Source organism: Trichoplusia ni, chromosome 10, assembly GCF_003590095.1.
Source record: "Trichoplusia ni isolate ovarian cell line Hi5 chromosome 10, tn1, whole genome shotgun sequence".
Classification (NCBI taxonomy): Eukaryota; Metazoa; Arthropoda; class Insecta; order Lepidoptera; family Noctuidae; genus Trichoplusia; species Trichoplusia ni.
The window spans coordinates 9,416,318-9,435,515 of NC_039487.1; the positions used below are offsets into that span (position 1 = coordinate 9,416,318).

General features: G+C 34.4%; 1 protein-coding gene and 1 non-coding gene across 2 annotated transcripts in view; both read right to left on the bottom strand.

Moving 5' to 3' along the window:
- The window catches only part of LOC113498106 (trace amine-associated receptor 8b), a 46,984-nt gene extending 41,718 nt beyond the window's left edge, over nt 1-5,266 (bottom strand). The window contains exon 1 of the mRNA XM_026878045.1: nt 5,132-5,266. The gene's annotated coding sequence lies outside the window, so the exon portion shown is untranslated. The remainder of the gene's footprint in view (nt 1-5,131) is intronic.
- A 1,053-nt stretch (nt 5,267-6,319) lies between these two features.
- Nucleotides 6,320-6,391, bottom strand: Trnaa-cgc. The gene has a single exon. It is a non-coding gene; the product is annotated as a tRNA-Ala (tRNA).
- Nucleotides 6,392-19,198: the final 12,807 nt, after the last annotated feature.

Sequence of the window (19,198 nt, forward strand, 5' to 3'; positions counted from 1 at the left end):
CGAAGTTGATATTGTAAAGGAGCTTACGATGCTTGCTCTGCCGGTTTAAACTCTACGATCAATTTTCGTCTAGGACTTGAGAACGTTTTAGTTAGATCCGTCAACAATGTAAGTTTAATCGTAGGAACATAGTATTGTACAGTAAGGTTATAAAAAGAAGTTAAGCATTTAGTTTTATGAGCAAAAATGCAACTTAGCAGAGTTTAATAGCATAATTTTTATTTTATAACAATTTTGAAAGGATAGAAACGATCCCCTATTACTGAGGCTCTGTCTGTCACCAGATTTAATAGCTAAACAGTTTATAATACATATTTAAGATTTTTTGGATGTCAAGCAACGAGGTCAAGGTGAAAAAGTTAGATGATAAATAAATATGTGCGTTACACATTTAGTTACACACCTCAGAGAATTTGTCAAATAACTGATTTGTTATTCTTGTGCATATTTGTACGGAACCGTTAGTGGCACGAATACGACTTGCACTTGACTGGCTGTTTCGGTAATTTTAAAAGTCTGACCCATGACGGACGACTGTCGCTCTATTGATTTTTCAAAAAATATTGCCTCTGCGATATGAAGATATCGTGTTTTTAATTCTGAAGTTATATAACCTTCATACCTTCGCCTTGAAACTAGTGCCTTTGAATTGTTATGGAAATTTATGACAGACCAATAAATGCTTTGTTTGACCACCATCATAGGGCTATTAGGTTCTTCTGCTACGTAATGGTCGATAGATTGGAATTGCATCTAACAGATTGCAACGTGCCTCCTTGATTGGAAACGCTTTGCACTATTATAAACGAATTGTTGGTTAAGAAAAACTAATGGAAAACAAATAGTCGTGGGTAAGTTAAATATGAAAAACGTTGCAACAAAGCAAGTTACCTTTTTTCAACTTCTAATTTCGTTAATAATATTGTCCTTTGTTTTAGTTTTTGTTTTAAAAAGTGACATTTCTAATAATAAAATATTATACGCTCTCTTTCTTTTTTACTTTCAGGTCTTTTTTTTAAGAGAAATACATAACCATACCATTATAAGGCGATAACTTCGTAAACCAAAGTGCAATAAAGAAAACCCAAAAATCACTTGGCAAGACTATCGATGTAAGATTTACTGCGGTAAGCTAAACTAGTTTCAATATCGACATTGTAGAATGTAGAGTTCAAATAAGATTGTTTTACAGGATTTAGTTTAATATGAAAATTAAATTTTATTCGAAATTGCTGCCTATGATTTTTTTTATTATTACCTTTGGCATGAAAAGACTAAAAAGCAGCCAAAAATGTTAAGATTACTTTTAAGGGTTCAAAGCTTTTTCGGTGGAATGAGGTAAAAGAAAGAACAAATAAAAAATCTTTTTAACACATTTTGTATCCGTACTAATCATTCATCATTGGCCTAGCCTTTTTCCCAACTATGTTGGGGTCGGCTAAAAGTCCAACCGGTTTCAGCTAAGTACCAGTGTTTTACAAGGAGAGACTGCCTATCTGACCTCCTCAACCCAGTTACCTGGGCAACACGATACCCCTTGGTTAGACTGGCTGTCAGACTTTTTCAAGCTTCTGACTACCTGTAACGACTGTCAAAGATGTAGGAATAACAGCCGGGACCCACAATTTAACGTGCCTTCCGAAAGACGGTGGAACTCGTTATGACAAAGATGGTCACCCATCTACGGACCAACCGCGTCAAGCATAGCTTAACCTGTGATCGAATCACTTATGCGGTTATAGCTAAGCCACAAGTTTCTCGTTTATCCGTACTAACCATTGCTTAAAATTTAATTATTGTTATGACAGCTTAGTAATACTGCATAGGTAAAGATCAGCTTGTCAGGCTCTTAAAAATTTACTCTTTGGGTTTGAAGCTCCAAAAAGCAAAGTTAAATTCATACGATAACCATAAATTTAAAAGCCGACATATTTATATTACTTTCACGATCTCCCACAGAACACAAACCACTCTATTTTATTCCCCGTATCAGCATGGAGTCGGTCCAAAATTCAGCAAAAAGGTCGTTTACATTAACCGACATCGGTAGGTCCTTGGTTAATTCTCGTAATAGTTCACAAAGAACATTGTTTCGTATCCTCACCGACAACGTTTACGCATCCTTCGTCGTGATTTGTTGCCAGATTTTTTATTGTCCCCATTTTATTTTTCTATCTGGCAATACGATTCGGAGTTGCCAATTGTTCCCCACGCAAAATTTCCGCTGTGCCGAGTTTTAATTGAGAAATGTATTTTTATTGTTCCAATATTTGGGTATTTTAATATTTTTTTCGTTTATCCTGATTCACAAGAGGCTATAAATATTAAATACAATTGCTTAATTTTAGTAAATGAATTTAATGAAACATGCATATTCGGTAAACAGATATTGAAATCACAGTGATAAATAATAAGCATCCATGTCGAATGTAGGTGTAGTTATTCTGCCTTTAAATTACAATCAATAGCAGATGTTATATAAAAGTATGGAGAAAATGATACTTAAGTAGCACTTGCCATTTTTTTTATTATCACAAACTATATTTTGGGAACAATATCGAAATATGTTTTACATCTGGGAATATTATTTTGAAATATTTAATCGCTAACCCGAAGTGAGATAGTGTAATGATCCTTCACTATATAAGAGATTAATTAGAAATTTAAATCCCAGCAGCTGAATATTTACAAGTATTATATATATTTGTTTATACTGTAAATGTATTTTTTCTTGTTCTAAAATAAAGATCAATTACACCATCCATTATAAGACTCCCTCATGTTTAAGTGAACATGAATCACGAAACCATTTCTCAAATTAATATTAATGTACTACTTATACGTAAAGCATTTCTCTTAATGACGTACTCGTAGCTACTTTAGCAAAATGGTTAATGGTTTAATATTAAAGTTATTTTTCAAACGTAAAAGAAAAATAAACTCTGTGCAATGTAGCCCAATATGTAAGCAAGATAATGCTGTCCTTTTTTTTATTAATATCTTAAACACTTTAGATTTTAATACTTGTGTCGAAGGAGGCTTCACAAATATGTGGTCATATGCACAGTTCATACAAGATGAAGAAAAAAGAAGTCGATAATTTGAACAATTTGCAAAATGAAATCTTGAAATCTCAACGTCCCAAAAGTATCGAAATCAATCCACCTATTAGGGAGGATTTTCAACAAAGATTTCATAAAATAACTATCCCTATGTGTTTAATAATTTATGACATTGCTGTGAAAGTTAAAAATGAACTTTAAAACAAAAAAGCAGGTTAGATACGTAGGTCACAGCTATTTCTATTAGAAAACTCAGCGGCACGTAAAAGTAGTTAGAACTAACAGCCAGGAAAACTTTGTTCTCGTACAGAATTAACTAAAAACTCCTAACTAATAAATACCTACTGAAACTCTTCTACGCTTCGCCTTTAACTTATACGTTTGTATAAATGATAATATTAGTAGGTTTCTCTTGACTGCTGTCTTAAATCAATTATCAGATTGTGAAAAATATGGTGGGGATTTTAACAACCCTGACAGTGTTTCAGACCAAACAAACAGATGATAATGTGTAGGAGATTTTGAAAATTAAATCCACAGCTTGCAGTTAAACACTCTTTTTATCGAAAGGATAATTCACAACCATTACCGATATAAAGATGTGTAATCTTTTAATCGTTCGTTTTTAGTTTTACTGCTACAAGCTTTGAATTACAGTAACATCTGGTAAGGTTTACCCCTAGTAATCCCAATAGAAATATTGCTAGTTAATACCCATATTCATTAAAGATCTCGAATCAATTTCTTTTATTACAGATAGGTCTATCCAGAGGATTTACTGCATATTGTTCCAGTCATAACTTAACTAATCTAAATAATTCATTTCAATTCAGATGAGAGAAGGGAGATCAAGAAAAAATATCCCTAAATGGTTAAATGCTATAGTAAATTGACTTCAAGTTAATATATTTTTCCTCAAATTCCACATTATTTTCGTAAAATATATGGTATTTCATCTAAAACTCTATAATAAATTATTTACCGAAACGGAAGGCTCAAGACTGCTCAAATATATTGGCAAGATTTCAATTTCAAAGTATATTCTGTTCTTTTATTAAGTGCCCTACAAAAATACAAACATCAAACCGGTATTATTTCTGGAAGCCCAATAAGCTTTAAGTGAAACTCGGCTATTGTCTCAAGGAAATATTTCACGATATTTCGAAACAGAAAATTGCTTTACGAAGACCTTTCACGGCGAATGGCAAGCGCTAAAGAAAAGTTAAACCAATTATACGGCAGTAAGAAATATTAAGTGTTGTTGTAACGAAGTCAGGGATTTCGTTTATGGATATCTCACTTTTATCTTTGTCAAATTTGGAGGGTAATCACATTTTTGAAGAATTTTATCGTTCCCAGTCGGTCATTTCAGCGCGAGCGGGTTACTTGCGCACAGACTTATACTAACGTTTGGTAGGTACTAATTTCTTTAATTGCTTTTCGCAATACGCACAATATATCACGACTAAGACGAAACGGGGGGATAGACGTATTAAAGATTCTAAAATAATTAGCAGAATAGAAAGATTAATGTTCAAAATAAACAATGATTCTAAAAAACAAAAGGTCTAAAAATATTTGATCAAACCATTTAAATTCTCAATCCGTGAAAGGAATAGGGTTGTTAATTTTATGACTTGAGTCGAGATGACATAAAAAAACGAATTAGAACCCTTGCTAACAAACTCTCTCATTGTGATTAAACTGAAGAATTAGTCTGAAAATTACTCGTCTGTCAATCTCGGGTTCCACTTTGTTACGTTGACGAATCACTCAAGTGTACAGAACCCTTCGGACAAACTTGGATGAAAGTTTTATTTCGTTATCTCTCCTGAACGGAACACCAACCGTTCTATTTTGACATCGCAATTCGTTTTTCTGCGTTCAATGTATTTTGTACTCTATTTTAGAAACGGTGACAGCCCTTTTTAAAAGCACAGTAAAAGGGCGTCAACTCCAAAGCTAAATTACTTTGAGTCGGTTCGAAAAATAAATACAAAGGCTTTTTGATGTCTAAAACCCAGTGTCGTATGTTTGTGGTCACTACGTTAATTGCTTTTCTCACTTACCACTCTGATCTTTCATCATAGTCAACATATATAACTATGCACCATCACTTTGGAAACACTTTAATTTTGACCTAAAATTTTATTGAAGAAAGTTTGCAGTCCACTTTGAATTCAAACCACTTGAAAGTGTTTAAAAGCAAGCGTATCGTTTAACTTGAGATATTTTTTCGAGCGGAGTGTGGGCGATGCTCCCGAGCCGCGCCGACGTCCTACCCCCGCGACGTTTCAGTGACGACTGAATGGTACTGAAGCTGAAAATGTGAAATATTTGACGGTCCCTGCGGAGAGCCACCCGCTGCCGTGAAGATAAGTCCAGTAGTGCTTGCGCTAAGCTGATTACGAACCTTGTTTTAAGATATCTCTATCTTCGCTGCTCAACTTTACAGATTATAAGCACCTTTAAGTAAAGTTACGGAATCGTTTAAGTACTGTTTTGCTTTTGTTTTTTAATTATTATTTCTTTAATTTCGTATTTCGTCTGTGGACGAATTACACTAATTTGAAAATAAGCCTTCCCAGGGTAGCTAAATTGTAATGATTTCTTGCGGTCAATCTAGAAGTCGAACTAATATTACTAATGATATCAATTTTATAATATATACTATCAATAGGTGGACTCATAATTTTGTTTAGTATCGGTTTTTTTGAGTTGCGACTTTGCCGCCGCTGTTCTTATTTTTAATCAATCAAAAAATTTTAGTTATTCCAAAATAAAAAAAGATTTTGAACCAAAACATACACACTCGAGGATTAAAGTTTTCTTCAAAGTATTTAAATTCTCTTGACTAACGTTCACGAGAATTAATTTTAAAGATTGAGTTTGAGTTACATAATACTTTCATGTTGAGTCTAGAAAAAAACCTTGAATTACCATTTGCCAACTTGCCTCGAGTACAATGAGACAGGTACCTGCATAATATTAAAACTTTATAAATTAATTAATATTTCACAACAGGACCATAAAAGTTCCATAATATGCCATAAGTCATACTTACGAATATCCATTGTTATAAGGACCTTCTCTTGTGTCACATGCAAATCACTGTTGAAAATAACTCCACTTTTGCCGCTTTTTAAATTGAACCTACAAAATAAGATAGGTAAGCAAAAAAGAACATTACCAAGTGAAATTTACTAAAAAAAAATGAAAATTCAATATAAAATCGCAAAAAGTTGCGTTAAAGTAGATGGAGATGCTGGGATTTGAACCCAGGACTTTCAGCATGCGAAGCAGACACTCTACCACTGAGTTACATCCCCTGTACATACTAGTTTGAAATTAGTGTCCATAACAGTCACTGTAATAGTTTTTTATATTTTTTTAATATTCAAGTGGTTTTATCCACATGGATACGTCAACCCCATTGTTTCTTATAGAAAACTAGCTGACCCAGCAAACTTTGTTTTGCCTAATAAATTATTACTATTGTATTTTTAATTATTTTTTTCTTTTTATTTACGGGGTTTTTTCTGAAGATGTCACCCCGATGATTGATACAGATATTTTTAGGGTTCCGTACCTCAAAAGGAAAAAACGGAACCCTTATAGGATCACTTTGTTGTCCGTCTGTCCGTCCGTCCGTCTGTCCGTCCGTCCGTCCGTCCGTCTGTCAAGACCCTTTTTCTCGGGAACGCGTGGAGGTATGAAGCTGAAATTTATATCAATTACTCAGGTCTACTGTCCCTTGAAGCTGTGAAAAAATCAAACTTCTAAGGCAACGCAATCAAAAGATACAGCCGTTTATGCCGCAAATTTTCGACACTTGCAAGGGAATCAAAACCTACAGGGTGCTTCCCGTGAACTCAGAATCTTGAAATTTGGTACGAAGCAACGTCTTATACCATAGATAAAGGAAAAATTACAAAAACCATAAATTTTTAGTTACATCACATAATATTTATTTTTTTTAATAATTTTAAACTTACTACCTATTTCCTCATAAACGCGTAGAGGTATTAAATTGAAATTCATACCAAATACTCAGGTCTATAATACCTTTAAGCTGTAACAAAATCAAACTTCTATGTCAACGCAATCAAAAGAAACAGCAATTTAAGCTGCATATTTTGAAACTCGCAAGTACTCGCAAGGGAATCAAAACCTAAAGGGTACTTCCAGTCGACCTAGAATCTTGAAATTTGGCATGAAGCTACGTTTTATAGCACACATAAAGGAAAAATTCCGAAAACCTTCAATTTTTAGTTACATTACAAAATATATATTTATATGACTCGATTGTCGTAATGAACGAACTTTGTAAACCTTGCAGGTTTGTACGGAACCCTCGGTGCGCGAGTCCGACTCGCACTTGGCCGGTTTTTTAAAATTAACGCTTACATAATATAATAATCTAACTAGTGGCCTGCCCGCAATTTTGACCGGATACTTTGGGCATTCCACCAAAAAGACATTTAATTTAATTGGTTTGTTAGCCATCAGACCTTACAAAAAAGTTGAACAATGCTTTTATCCACGGCCACTCGGAAACTCACAGACACAAGTGTTAACCATACTAGGCACAATTGAAATACACATCTTATCTTATTATTTAAACTAGTCTGTTTGAGGTAGATAACTTCTTTTATTCTGGACCACAACTTATTGAAAGATGGACGTTCATCGATATCCTCTCCATCCTTGGGTACTTGGTCATGTTCAGGCGTCCCTGAGCTCCAAAATATCCAGTCATCTTTTGATCAGTCTTTTTTTGGTTTTCTGGGACTGTACTAACTTGGCTTTAGGAGCCTGTTCGTTATGAACTGATGCCTTAGTCCGGGTAACTTGAGCATAACTAGAACGATGAGAGACTTCATGACGTCCGCCACACTTCGGGCAAACCACGTATTTTGAAGGACACATTTTCTTATTGTGACCTAACCTCCAACATTGGGAACATTGTGATACTTGGTGAATATAAGGTAAAACCTTAATGTTTATGTCACAAACACGGACTGTCGTGGGCACATTTTCGCCGTCAAAGCAAAGTCTAAGGGTTTCACTGGGGCACCAACCACCTTTATTTCTATCACGCCGGTCTAGTCTTTTGAAGGAGAAAAGCTTTGCAGGAGCTGGGCAAGAAATGTTTTTAAGGATCTCGTCATCCGAAAAATCTAGGTCTGCATCCTTGATTACACCATAGCATACAGAAAGCTGCATTGCCCTCTGAAACCTCCATCCCTTCTCTAAAAGCTTCCCGCATGATAATAGGGTCTGCGCAGCCGATTCACACTCAAATTCAAAGCGTATTTTGAAAGGGCTCAAATATTTAATTCGGTGAATTTTGATTATATTATTTTCTTTCAAAATACGTGCCATTGCAAATTGTTTCGGCAGACGTTCCTTAGAAGAAGCTTGAAGTTTTTACTACCTTGACGCATCTTCTTTGTACTCCCTTTGACTTCTGTCCATCCCTCATCCTCTTCAGTACTATCCTCCCTTCCTCTCTTTTCTGCTCTTGACTGTACTGTTACCTCTTCAGTTTCATGATAGTCATCCATGTCCGAAGAATTGCTCAACAATTTTTGCACGTCCTTACAAAATAACGACGATGGGCAGCGCGAAGAATCGCCTACATTATCAGCCATCATAAATGGCCGAAGCACCGCACCCGAAGCTGGCTGGTAAGGCGCACACCTGCGCCGCACGCGTAAACAAGCTAGCGCAGTGAGATAACATAAAATAATGTAATTAAACACAACAAAAAAGAGAAAATTATAGCAGAAAATAAAATTGACAACCTATCACTCAAATTATGACAACTCGAATGATTGTATTTTTAATGCCACATAAAATAAAATCAAAAAATTTCGTCCTAAAAATAAAATGTTTTTTTTAGTATGAGCAACCCACTTAGGGGTCTTAAAAATAGATGTTAGTCGATTCTCAGCCCTACTGAAAACATATAAAATATGGTAAAAATCGGTTTAGCCGTTTCGGAGGAGTACGGTAACTAACATCGTGACACGGGAATTTTATATATAAGAAGATTTACTTACACGCTACTGAAAAGGGAATCACTAATCACACACTCGAACCAGACCACATATTCGTTTAACAACTGTAATGGTGTATGTACTCCTATCAATGTAAAACATACCCTCCCGGGAAACTATAAAGGTATTCCAGATTGCATTGCATTGGAATCGTCACTTCAAGTCCAGATTGATATTTTGGTTTGTTGAAGTTCTGATGAATTCTATAATGCGAATGCATACGATACGATACGTTAATATTTTAGACAGTTTATTGGCTATATCACGCTGGAATGCTTAGAATTGCATGATTATATTATGCATGGTCAGGCCTTTAACCCCATTAAACGTTATACAATACTATTAGAGTACTTAACCATGGACTGGCCTGTTGCTCTTGTGGTAAGTGGCAATGACTGCTATACCGGAGGCCGTAGGTTCGAACCATCCAGAACAAATGTTTTTATGATGAGCAAAATCATTTGTCGATGTGTAATTGATGTATAATATGTATTTAGAAATAAATAACTTTTATCAGTTTACTTATGAGTACTAGAAAACTGATAAAAGTTATATATTTCTAACAAGCTTTGCTTAGTTTGAAACAAGATGGCGCTGTGGAGAATGTGCACTATTATATTATAGCTACAATGTTTATTACCCCTGGTTCATATACACGTTAAGGGGGCTCAGAGGTCACAAACGTAACGTTCGGGAGTTTTCATGACCAAGGTTCACCTTGAGTTCACCCTGTATAGGCTCTTAACAAGACAAAAGCTCTATAGAAATCGATTCTTTGTTGTACTAAGATCAAGGGCGATATATCAAGATGTGAATCTTAAGGGGAACTGTCCAAGGTTTTCGTATAAAATTGTTTTCTTTTTCAAAGATTTGGCTTTCATGAATGCAAGATATTATTGTTCTCAGAATGATATTTGTAGATATTAAAAAATATTCACCAAATTAGGTAATTAATAATAATAATAATTTTCAAAACTAAATATTTAAATACCTGTAGATGAAAAATCAAAGTGAATGTGTAAAGGAAAAGCTATATCTCTGCTTTCTAAATACTGTGGCAAAACTGTGTGTAAATAAAATCCCAAGGAGTTTTATCAAGTAGAGAAAGAATCTCTCTTAAATAACTACATATTTTTTTATAAATAATTATAAAAGTCTAATAAATAAATCTATATCTATACTCTATACTAATATATAAAGCTGAAGAGTTTCTTTGTTTGTTTGTTTGAACGCGCTAATCTCAGGGACTACTGGTCCAAATTGAAAAAATATTTTTGCGTTGAATAGAGCATTCATCGAGGAAGGCTTTAGGCTATAAACAATCACGCTGACACTAATAGGAGCGAAGATACAATGGAGAATGTGTAAAAAACAGTGCAGGTATAAATCATAACTTATATCTTCTACCCACGGGGACGAAGTCGCGGGCAACAGCTAGTAGATAAATAAAAGACTTAAACATTTTCCATCACACTGCCATTGGAACCATCTGAAGTCTTACATTAAGTATTAGTTATGTAAATTGATATGATTACATTATTGGATCCCGACAGTTCAATTGCCGATAATTGGCTAATCTTAGCTACCATATTAGGTGGTAGTAATCCCACACATTTACTTGAAAGGATTCTAATACTTGAAACTGATACGTATTAAAGTCTATCATAATGATTGAATTAATCTGTACTTATATTTATATAGCCTTCACCATTTTATATAATGTTTCACTGTAATTAACCGACGACCTCCGTGGTCGAGTGGCGTACGCACCGGTTTCAAGGTGTCGCTAACTCTGAGGTCCCGGGTTCGATCCCCGGTCGGGTCAATGTAAAAAATCACATTTCTACATTGTCTCGGGTCTGGGTGTTTGTGGTACCTTCGTTGTATCTGAATTCCATAACACAAGTGCTTTGGCAACTTACTTTGGGTTCAGAACAATGTATGTGATGTTGTCCGCATTTATTTATTTATTTTATTATTATTTATTTAATTAAATGGGTTTAAGATACGAAAGTATTCGACCTTTTTTGTTGAGTACATTATTAATGTGGCACTGCTCATTTAGCTTCTGTCCGTCTGTCATTCAGCACTAGACTTCGTCCAAATAATATGCTAGTTCGCAGGTGCTAAGCTCATAGATAGGTGACAATTATACAAGCGTTAATGCTGGGCCCCGATTCTGCTATTTACAATGGTCGATATTTATCGGCCATTGTATTTCCCAAATTTTATAGGAAATTGGCACTATTTTTATTATTCTAAGGATTTTTCCAAAACAATGACTGGAAATTCATTACGGGGCAGAACGCTTACGATCAATATAATGAATTTCCAAAAGCTTTTTGCATAAGAAAATAGGAGTAGTATCGAATTTAATCCTATTGCCATTTATTCATCGGACATTGTGAATGGCAGAATTGGGGCCCTGATCAAATGACCCAAATGCATGGAACGGACATTCCTTTTGACGAGTCACGTGATTACGACTTGTGGTTTCAATTTATTTGAGTAATTAAGTAGTACTTGAGATACACGATTTTTGTTCTCATTAATCATCCAATTGACGATATATTGAATCATGAATGTAAATACTTATGTTTTGTTCGTACAAAAAGGTTGAATATGCAAGTTTGGTTGAACACGAACGGAATGATAACATTGTTTTAGGACCATAGCAAAACAACGTTTATGATGTATTTGCTCGCCATTATTTTGGCATCCAAGTTTCGTTATGTCCGTATCCCAAATTTATCGTAAAATATCCTGATATATTAATGGCACTTCCGATCTAAGCTCAAAATAACTAGTGTAAAAATTAAAATCTAACTTTAGTCTACAGATTTTTTTTTCATACATTTGAAAAATAAATAATAAGTTTTCTGTTTATTTTATTTGTAAAACGAAACTGACGCCAGCTAGCCTTAAAAAAATGGCCTGTTAAAATGTACTTTTGTATAGTAAAATAAACAATTTAATTTATACTTTAAACAAAATCGTGCATGCCATCAAAGGAAATTATATGTTATATTATGCAATGCTAAACCAAATTTTGCTCAGCACCCGCGTAAGCTTTAATAATAATGTCACAAATATTTAATACCAAAATGCAAAATCGTAAAATATTTTCATAAATACATTTTTATCTCACGAGCATCATACATTTAAAACGCAACTGCAAAACAAAGAACTTCAAAAATCCACATTCGCCAGACTGAACTTGAAACGTAAAAAAATATTTGATACGGTTTTTCATCATTCATTTTACAATTCTCTTATTACATCGCTCGTATTTTTCGTGCAACTTTTTTGTATGGACAACCAGACAAGCCGAGTTTGAAACATGGTGGTTCCATGAATAATGGCCAAAGTTGAAAGAGTTTAAAATTGAACTGTCCGTATTTCGGTTGAATATTAATTTCGCGGATTCTAGTTGGCATTCATAATGGTAATTAATTTTAAAAATAGTTAAATGATAAATTCTCTTCGACTGAAAGTGTCGGTCGCGCGGTTAGGAGTTCCGGGTACAAATTGATTGAGTTATGGAAACGGTTCGCGCTTTGTAGCATGAATTTATGTATTTCGAACCATGCTACTGAAGTCTTCAGATAAATTGCTGGAATTTTTCATCGTATTATGTTTAATGATTTTTGTTGCAAGATATATGTATGTATAAGACAAAATGTGCTATTATAGTAGTAATAGTATAGTTACTTAATTTTTTAAAGTAACGTTCTCGGAATACATACTTAAAGAACCTACGACACACGACGCTATCGCTGCGTTAACTCATGATTATGGGCTGAAATTGGGTGAGAATCTAGTGGGGCAATATCGATAAATACGCGTAAAAAATAATTGCTTCTTTTAAGTATACTTCGATATTACTTCACGCATTACAATTAGACTGATATATTCTTAAGATTCTTATCTCTATAAAATATAATGAAGATGATTGATCTAGTTTGCCCGATTTTAATCCGTACTCTACTTTATTTACACAATGGTGCCATTAACATAAACTTTCATGATACAGGACCTCTTTAGTAAAATTAACAACATTTGACATCTAAGAACAAAATTACGTGATGTCAAATCTAATCCATGAAACTTAAGGGCAAGTACTAAGTCCTAGTCAAAATGGCGTAACTTCAAACAAATATGTCACCTTAATTAATAAAATTTGCATAACAATAGATAGAATATCGTATGCAGTACCTATGTTTGGTATTCTAATGTAATAGTTGCGTCCCATGAGACATAATTAATAATTGTTTTATGCAAATAAGCATCCCTTATCTTTGGTAGAGCACCAGAATGTACAGAAGTCAAACAGAGGATTAGATAATCGGATTAATTGTTATATTGTGATCAAAACGTTGAACTGGTTAAACAATACTGAACGTTACGAGTAACATGAAAATTATTAGATTTACCAGAAAATATTATTCATGAGGATAGCATAGAAAATATTTTAGAAAAATTGTCTTAGATACTTTGTAGCATGTCGAAAATGCAACGAAAGCCTTCGAGCAGAGAAAACAATTAAAATCTTAATAAAAAAAATGACTTGACCCATTGTGCTAAATGGATTTGAATACATCAAAAGCAATGTAGGAAATTTTATTAAGCACGTAGCTAAATTACAACTACACAGATTAATCGATCACAGGTTAAGCTGCACTTCATACGGTCGGTCCATTAATAGGAGACAATATCGACATAACGAGTTCCTCCGTGTATTGGAAGGAATAATTTTGGCAGTCCTTGCGTCAAGCTACAAAGTGCGAACACCAGCCTTACGAAAGAGTTATCGTATTGCTCAGGTAACTGGGTTGAGGTGACCAGATAGCCAGTCGCTCTTTGTAAAACACTGGTACTTATCGTCCAACTAGGCTACAAGACAACCCAAGCACGTTGATGATGATTTAAATGAAAACAAAACAACGCTTAAACAGGTAATAAATAAGCTCTAAGTACTTAACAAGACAACTAATTTTCACCATCCATAAAACGTGCAAATAAAACAGTCTTCGCTCTATTGGCATAACTAATTTCATTTCTTATTTGTCTTTTAAATGAATTAATTCAGCAGACGAAAGACTAACTCGAAAATTTTCGATTTAACATACAATTATTCAGATTGTCGTGTTTACATTATTTACTTTACGCTTTTCGCTCATTTAAGTAAACTTAGCACTTAGAAGATTTAATTCTAGATCGTTTGTTTACATTTTGAGTGGTTAAAGTTCTGAATTTTGATAGTCATTTTTTTTCTTTCACGGCGAAGTAAAGGTTTTCTTTTAGCAAATGACATTACACGATTTACATTACTAAATTAATACTAAACCTACTAAGAAAGTAGAATGAAACATTCTCCATTGTACACACAGCAATACATCCGTTAAAGTAATTACATGCAATATAACGGTATCACGGTGAAATAATAAGCAAAATCTTAGACGTAACCCCTGGCTTTCGGAATTTCATTATCCACACTTGAAACTAATGTGAAAATTCAAAACCATACAGATTCAAAAAAGTATTGTAAGAGTTTTTAAATCATTTAGTTATACACAGTGGACCATTTCCAGTTTAAGATCCCTTTAGATAGCACGTGCGCTCATTAGTATAGAGAACTGGGACACATTCTATCTGCACGTGTAACTTTTACTCTTTACCTAGACACGGTATTTTATCTACGGGTGTAATTCTATAATTAAAGCTGTTCCCAAAAGACTAAGTAAGTGTAATTAGCAAGATAACAATCTCAAGTCCCTGGAGTAGATTCGGTGAATTTCTACGAAAACATTATGAAGGAATGCTTTCTCATTTTTTGAACTGTTTAGGCAGAGCCATCTAGTAGCGAATCCTCCGTACTAAAGTGCATACCGTGTTTTGAACTCATCATTCCCCTGCCCTTATCCCAATTATTTTATTTGGGGTCGGCGCAATATGTCATCTTCTTCCATACCTTCCTATCGGCCGTCATCTCACAAGAAACACTCTTTACAGCCATATCGTCTTTCACACAATCCATCCATCGTTTCTTTGGTCGTCCTCTTCCCCTATATGTTTTGAACTGACATGTGTTTTCACTTAGGAAATGGATGATGTTCTAACAAAGTCCCTTCCCACACATAAGAAGTGGCAACATACTCGTAAGTTGCTAATTTCCAAAAACTCCATTCACGAAAGATTTTCGTTGTTTATGACCTCTTGTCAGAGACAAAAATCGTTGGGTATCCTACTTCGTGAAAGAATTAGCTTTTTAAGTTTCTGAACCATATGGGTGGAAATGAAACCCTAATACTGTTCCACTGTCTGTCCGTTAGTCAGTACCCAGCCACATGAACCTTAAAAGCCAAACAGTTTAAATTTATACCTACAGACGAACTGTCAGAGTCGCAAGTTTTCGCTATTTTTATTCTAATATGTTTGATGATCCTTTGACGTTTTTCGTTTCTAATAAAAGCTCAAATTAGTGTAATGAGATATTGTCAGGTCCAAACTTAGACAAAAACTATTAAAGACGTTTCCAGCAACAAATTACGCCGATTCATTAGTCCTTCTATTTCTCGAGGGAATACTCGGAAATACTTGCTTTATTTCATTTACTTAATTGCCCAGCGTTTTATGGTACAATTAGTTATGTATATAGACAATATCACAAACAATGTTCTTAAGTTTTCTATTTTTTTTGGAGTTCCGCAACCAAAGGCTGAAACGGGACTGACAAAGATTCTGCTGTTTATGTCACTGACGACGGCCCTGATGATACGTCATGAATCTTGGTGGATAGACACTTAGAATGTATGTTGATGAAATATTTATTTTGCGCTATAGCAACAAATACTACTCAATCAGAACAAAAATACTTGGCAAAGGGGAATCTATGTAACTCCAAACTTAAAGTTAAACTGATCAACTAACATGTCTTTTGCTGTTTTTAGGGTCCCTAGGGTTCCTACCTGTTGTAAACAGGTAAGCCTGTTTTTGAGGCTTCTCTCTTTGTCCATATTTTACAAGCCTGCATTTCGTACATAGTGATAGCTATAAATTCGAAATGTTCACACATGATTTCTATGGCCGCTATTATGAAAATAAACATCGAAGTTAAGCAATGTTTGGTGCGGTAAAAAATTACATGGGTCACTATGTCTTGAAATTATTTTTTTTTCGTTTTTCTGAAGTTCATTCACATTTCATCAGTATTAAAAATACTGCATGTTACACAGAACTGTTTGTTTTAGTCCGAGTCGCACTTGGCCGGTTTTTCTTAACGATCTTGGCCTCGATTATTCTTCCTACGTTTCCACATTGTTACTTTTGTTACTGTGATATTACTGGCACAATACGCGGTTAATGTTGAAAATACTCATATTAATGCCACTATAAAAGAAAAATGAATGGGCGGCAATATAAGTGCAGATCAGTTGGAGAGAGGATTTTGTCACGCGTTTGACCTATAGGTATTTTACAAACAATAGTTTTACCGACATTTTTTTATAATGAAATCATATAAATAATAAAGGTATAAAGAAAATTGGTTCGACGCAAAAAGGATAAATGCAAAAACAAGTCATTTACTATTCTCTTGATTTTACGAGCAAATTAATGAAACTATTATTCTGAAGATCTGTAATCAAAGAACATCAATAAGGTACTCAAATATCTTATATTTACCCTTACCAGTTCCCGAACTAAGCCAAATATTACAAAAAACAATGACATATCTTCAATTGATGCTAGGCAAATGAGTAAACTTCGACCTTACGAACCCAATCCTCAGAGTGCCTACCATAAAATAATTGCAATCGTGCAAAAGAGATGCCACTCTACAGCGTGTATAACACTGTCTCACTTTATCAACTTCAATAATATTACTTTAAGTGATAGCAGTACGCCCTTTGAATTCAGTTGCCGATAGTTGTCCCTGATAAACGTTATCTCGGACTAATTACGGACAGCTTTCAAGGTAGGGTGAGCATTAATCAACGTCCGTTACATCGCTTGAAATGCTAGAATACGGGTATATGATGAACCTTAGCCCTTATTGCCTATTGGTTTAAACCGTAGTACATACATCTAGTCTAAGTATCATCCAAATGAAAGGAGACATCCATTTTGGAGATTTGATTTTCGAGTTTTGGAACATGAATTAAACTTGAATAATAAGGTTTATAATAATATGGATATGGTCAGCTAATTCTAAATATTATAGAGAATATATTCTCTATAAAATTTATTAATAAATCACTGTAAGATAAGATAAGAATTAATAAATCACTGTAGCGCGAGTACTGTTCCATTTACAAGGACGTAAAACCCGCTTATATCTAATTCTGAAACTAACAAACAACTCTGTTCTCTCCATCAAGCCCTAAAACAAAACATTAAAACAAACATTGTCTTCCCGAAAAGCAAAGAAACGATAATAAATTTCATAATTTAATATCAAAACATGCCGAAACTCGGCAGGGCAAGGATAAAAAATTAACGCGAGCATTGTAAGGCGACGGCCGTATACGCCAACTGCGTCAAAATAAAATATTGATACTGCAGTCCCAATGAGCAGGTCCGAGAAAAATAATATAAACACCAGAAGGAGTGGAAAAGTTCTTTCATAACTGATGTAATAAAATGGGCATGAAAGTTCGATACCTACTATACTCGCGCAACTAGAGCCATCACCTTAACGTTTTGAAAGTGCCTGGAAAACGGCCCACTTGAAATAAAAAACTTTTGATTTTGATTTTGACTCAATTTCAACGCTTTGAGAACAGACTTGTTCTATAAGCTCTTTAAGTCGAGCTGTACCAGTCGTGGAAGGGAAATGGTACATTACACTGCACTAATCAGCCATCTCGGTCGACAATCCTAGTACAGTTCAGAGGAAGCGGAATGAAAACTCTTTTCTATGTAACACATTTTTCTAACTCAACATTTTAACATCACACCAAGGAAGTAAAGCTTTGCGTTTGCCAGCTTCCCTTGTAAATATTTTTCTACCTATTCCAGGTGTGGGATTGATTTTTATATTTCTTCCAAATATGTTTCAAGTAAACGCAGCATTCCAAAAACCAAAAATGTTTCCGTGAATCCAGGGTCCCCTAATTCAAACCAAAATGGGTTTTCTAGATTTACATATATTAAGGTATATGGTACTGCATGTATTAACCATGAATGTACTGTTTGTTGATCGAATTCATTTCAAAACGCCGTTTGCCAGATGACACCTTACCGTGTACCTGTACAAATGCTCTCGTAATTTACCCTGGGTCATTTGAAAATGGATAAAGATTTTTCATAATTACATATTTTATTTTGATATTTATACGTCTTGTTAATAGAGTTCAACTCTGAATTGTAACTCCCGACGGTGCTGTAGGAGCAAAGAGTAATGGGTTTTGTAGACTTAAATGAGTATATACAACTCATATTTATAATAGAAACGTGTCACAATCCTACTAATATAAGACGAGAAACTTTGTGTATACTTTGTATGTATGGTTATGTTACTCTTACACGCAAAACCATTAACTAGATTCTGACAAAACTTGGTACACTGGTAGTTTATAACCACACAAATTAATCCTCGTTTGAAGCCTAAATATATAACAGACAGAAATAAAAACAGCGATTTTTTCACATTGATTATATTACGTGACATGGATTCAAATAGCTATGTTAGAAGAATTACAAACGAAATCGCACAAACATTTAGTCAACCGCTTTCAAATGAAACCCAATCCGGAAAAGGGTATGTGTCAGATACCTACTCGTATTACAAGTGACACAATCAATCACAATGCTTGGGACTGTTAACGAGTTTTTCAATATCCGGTAGTGTTAACCCGGAGGATATAAAAATAATTAAAACATTGGGTGGCAACCCATGTTAAATATCAGGCCCTTGATGGCCCCGTCGCTATAGGCACTGGAGTAAATTGGAGGTAAATTGATGGATTTATCGACTGAGCCAATGATTGATATGTATTATGTTTTATTGTACTTTTTAAAATGGATTGAGTGGGAATCACTTTTATTTTTATTCATTGGATTTGTAAAGCATAA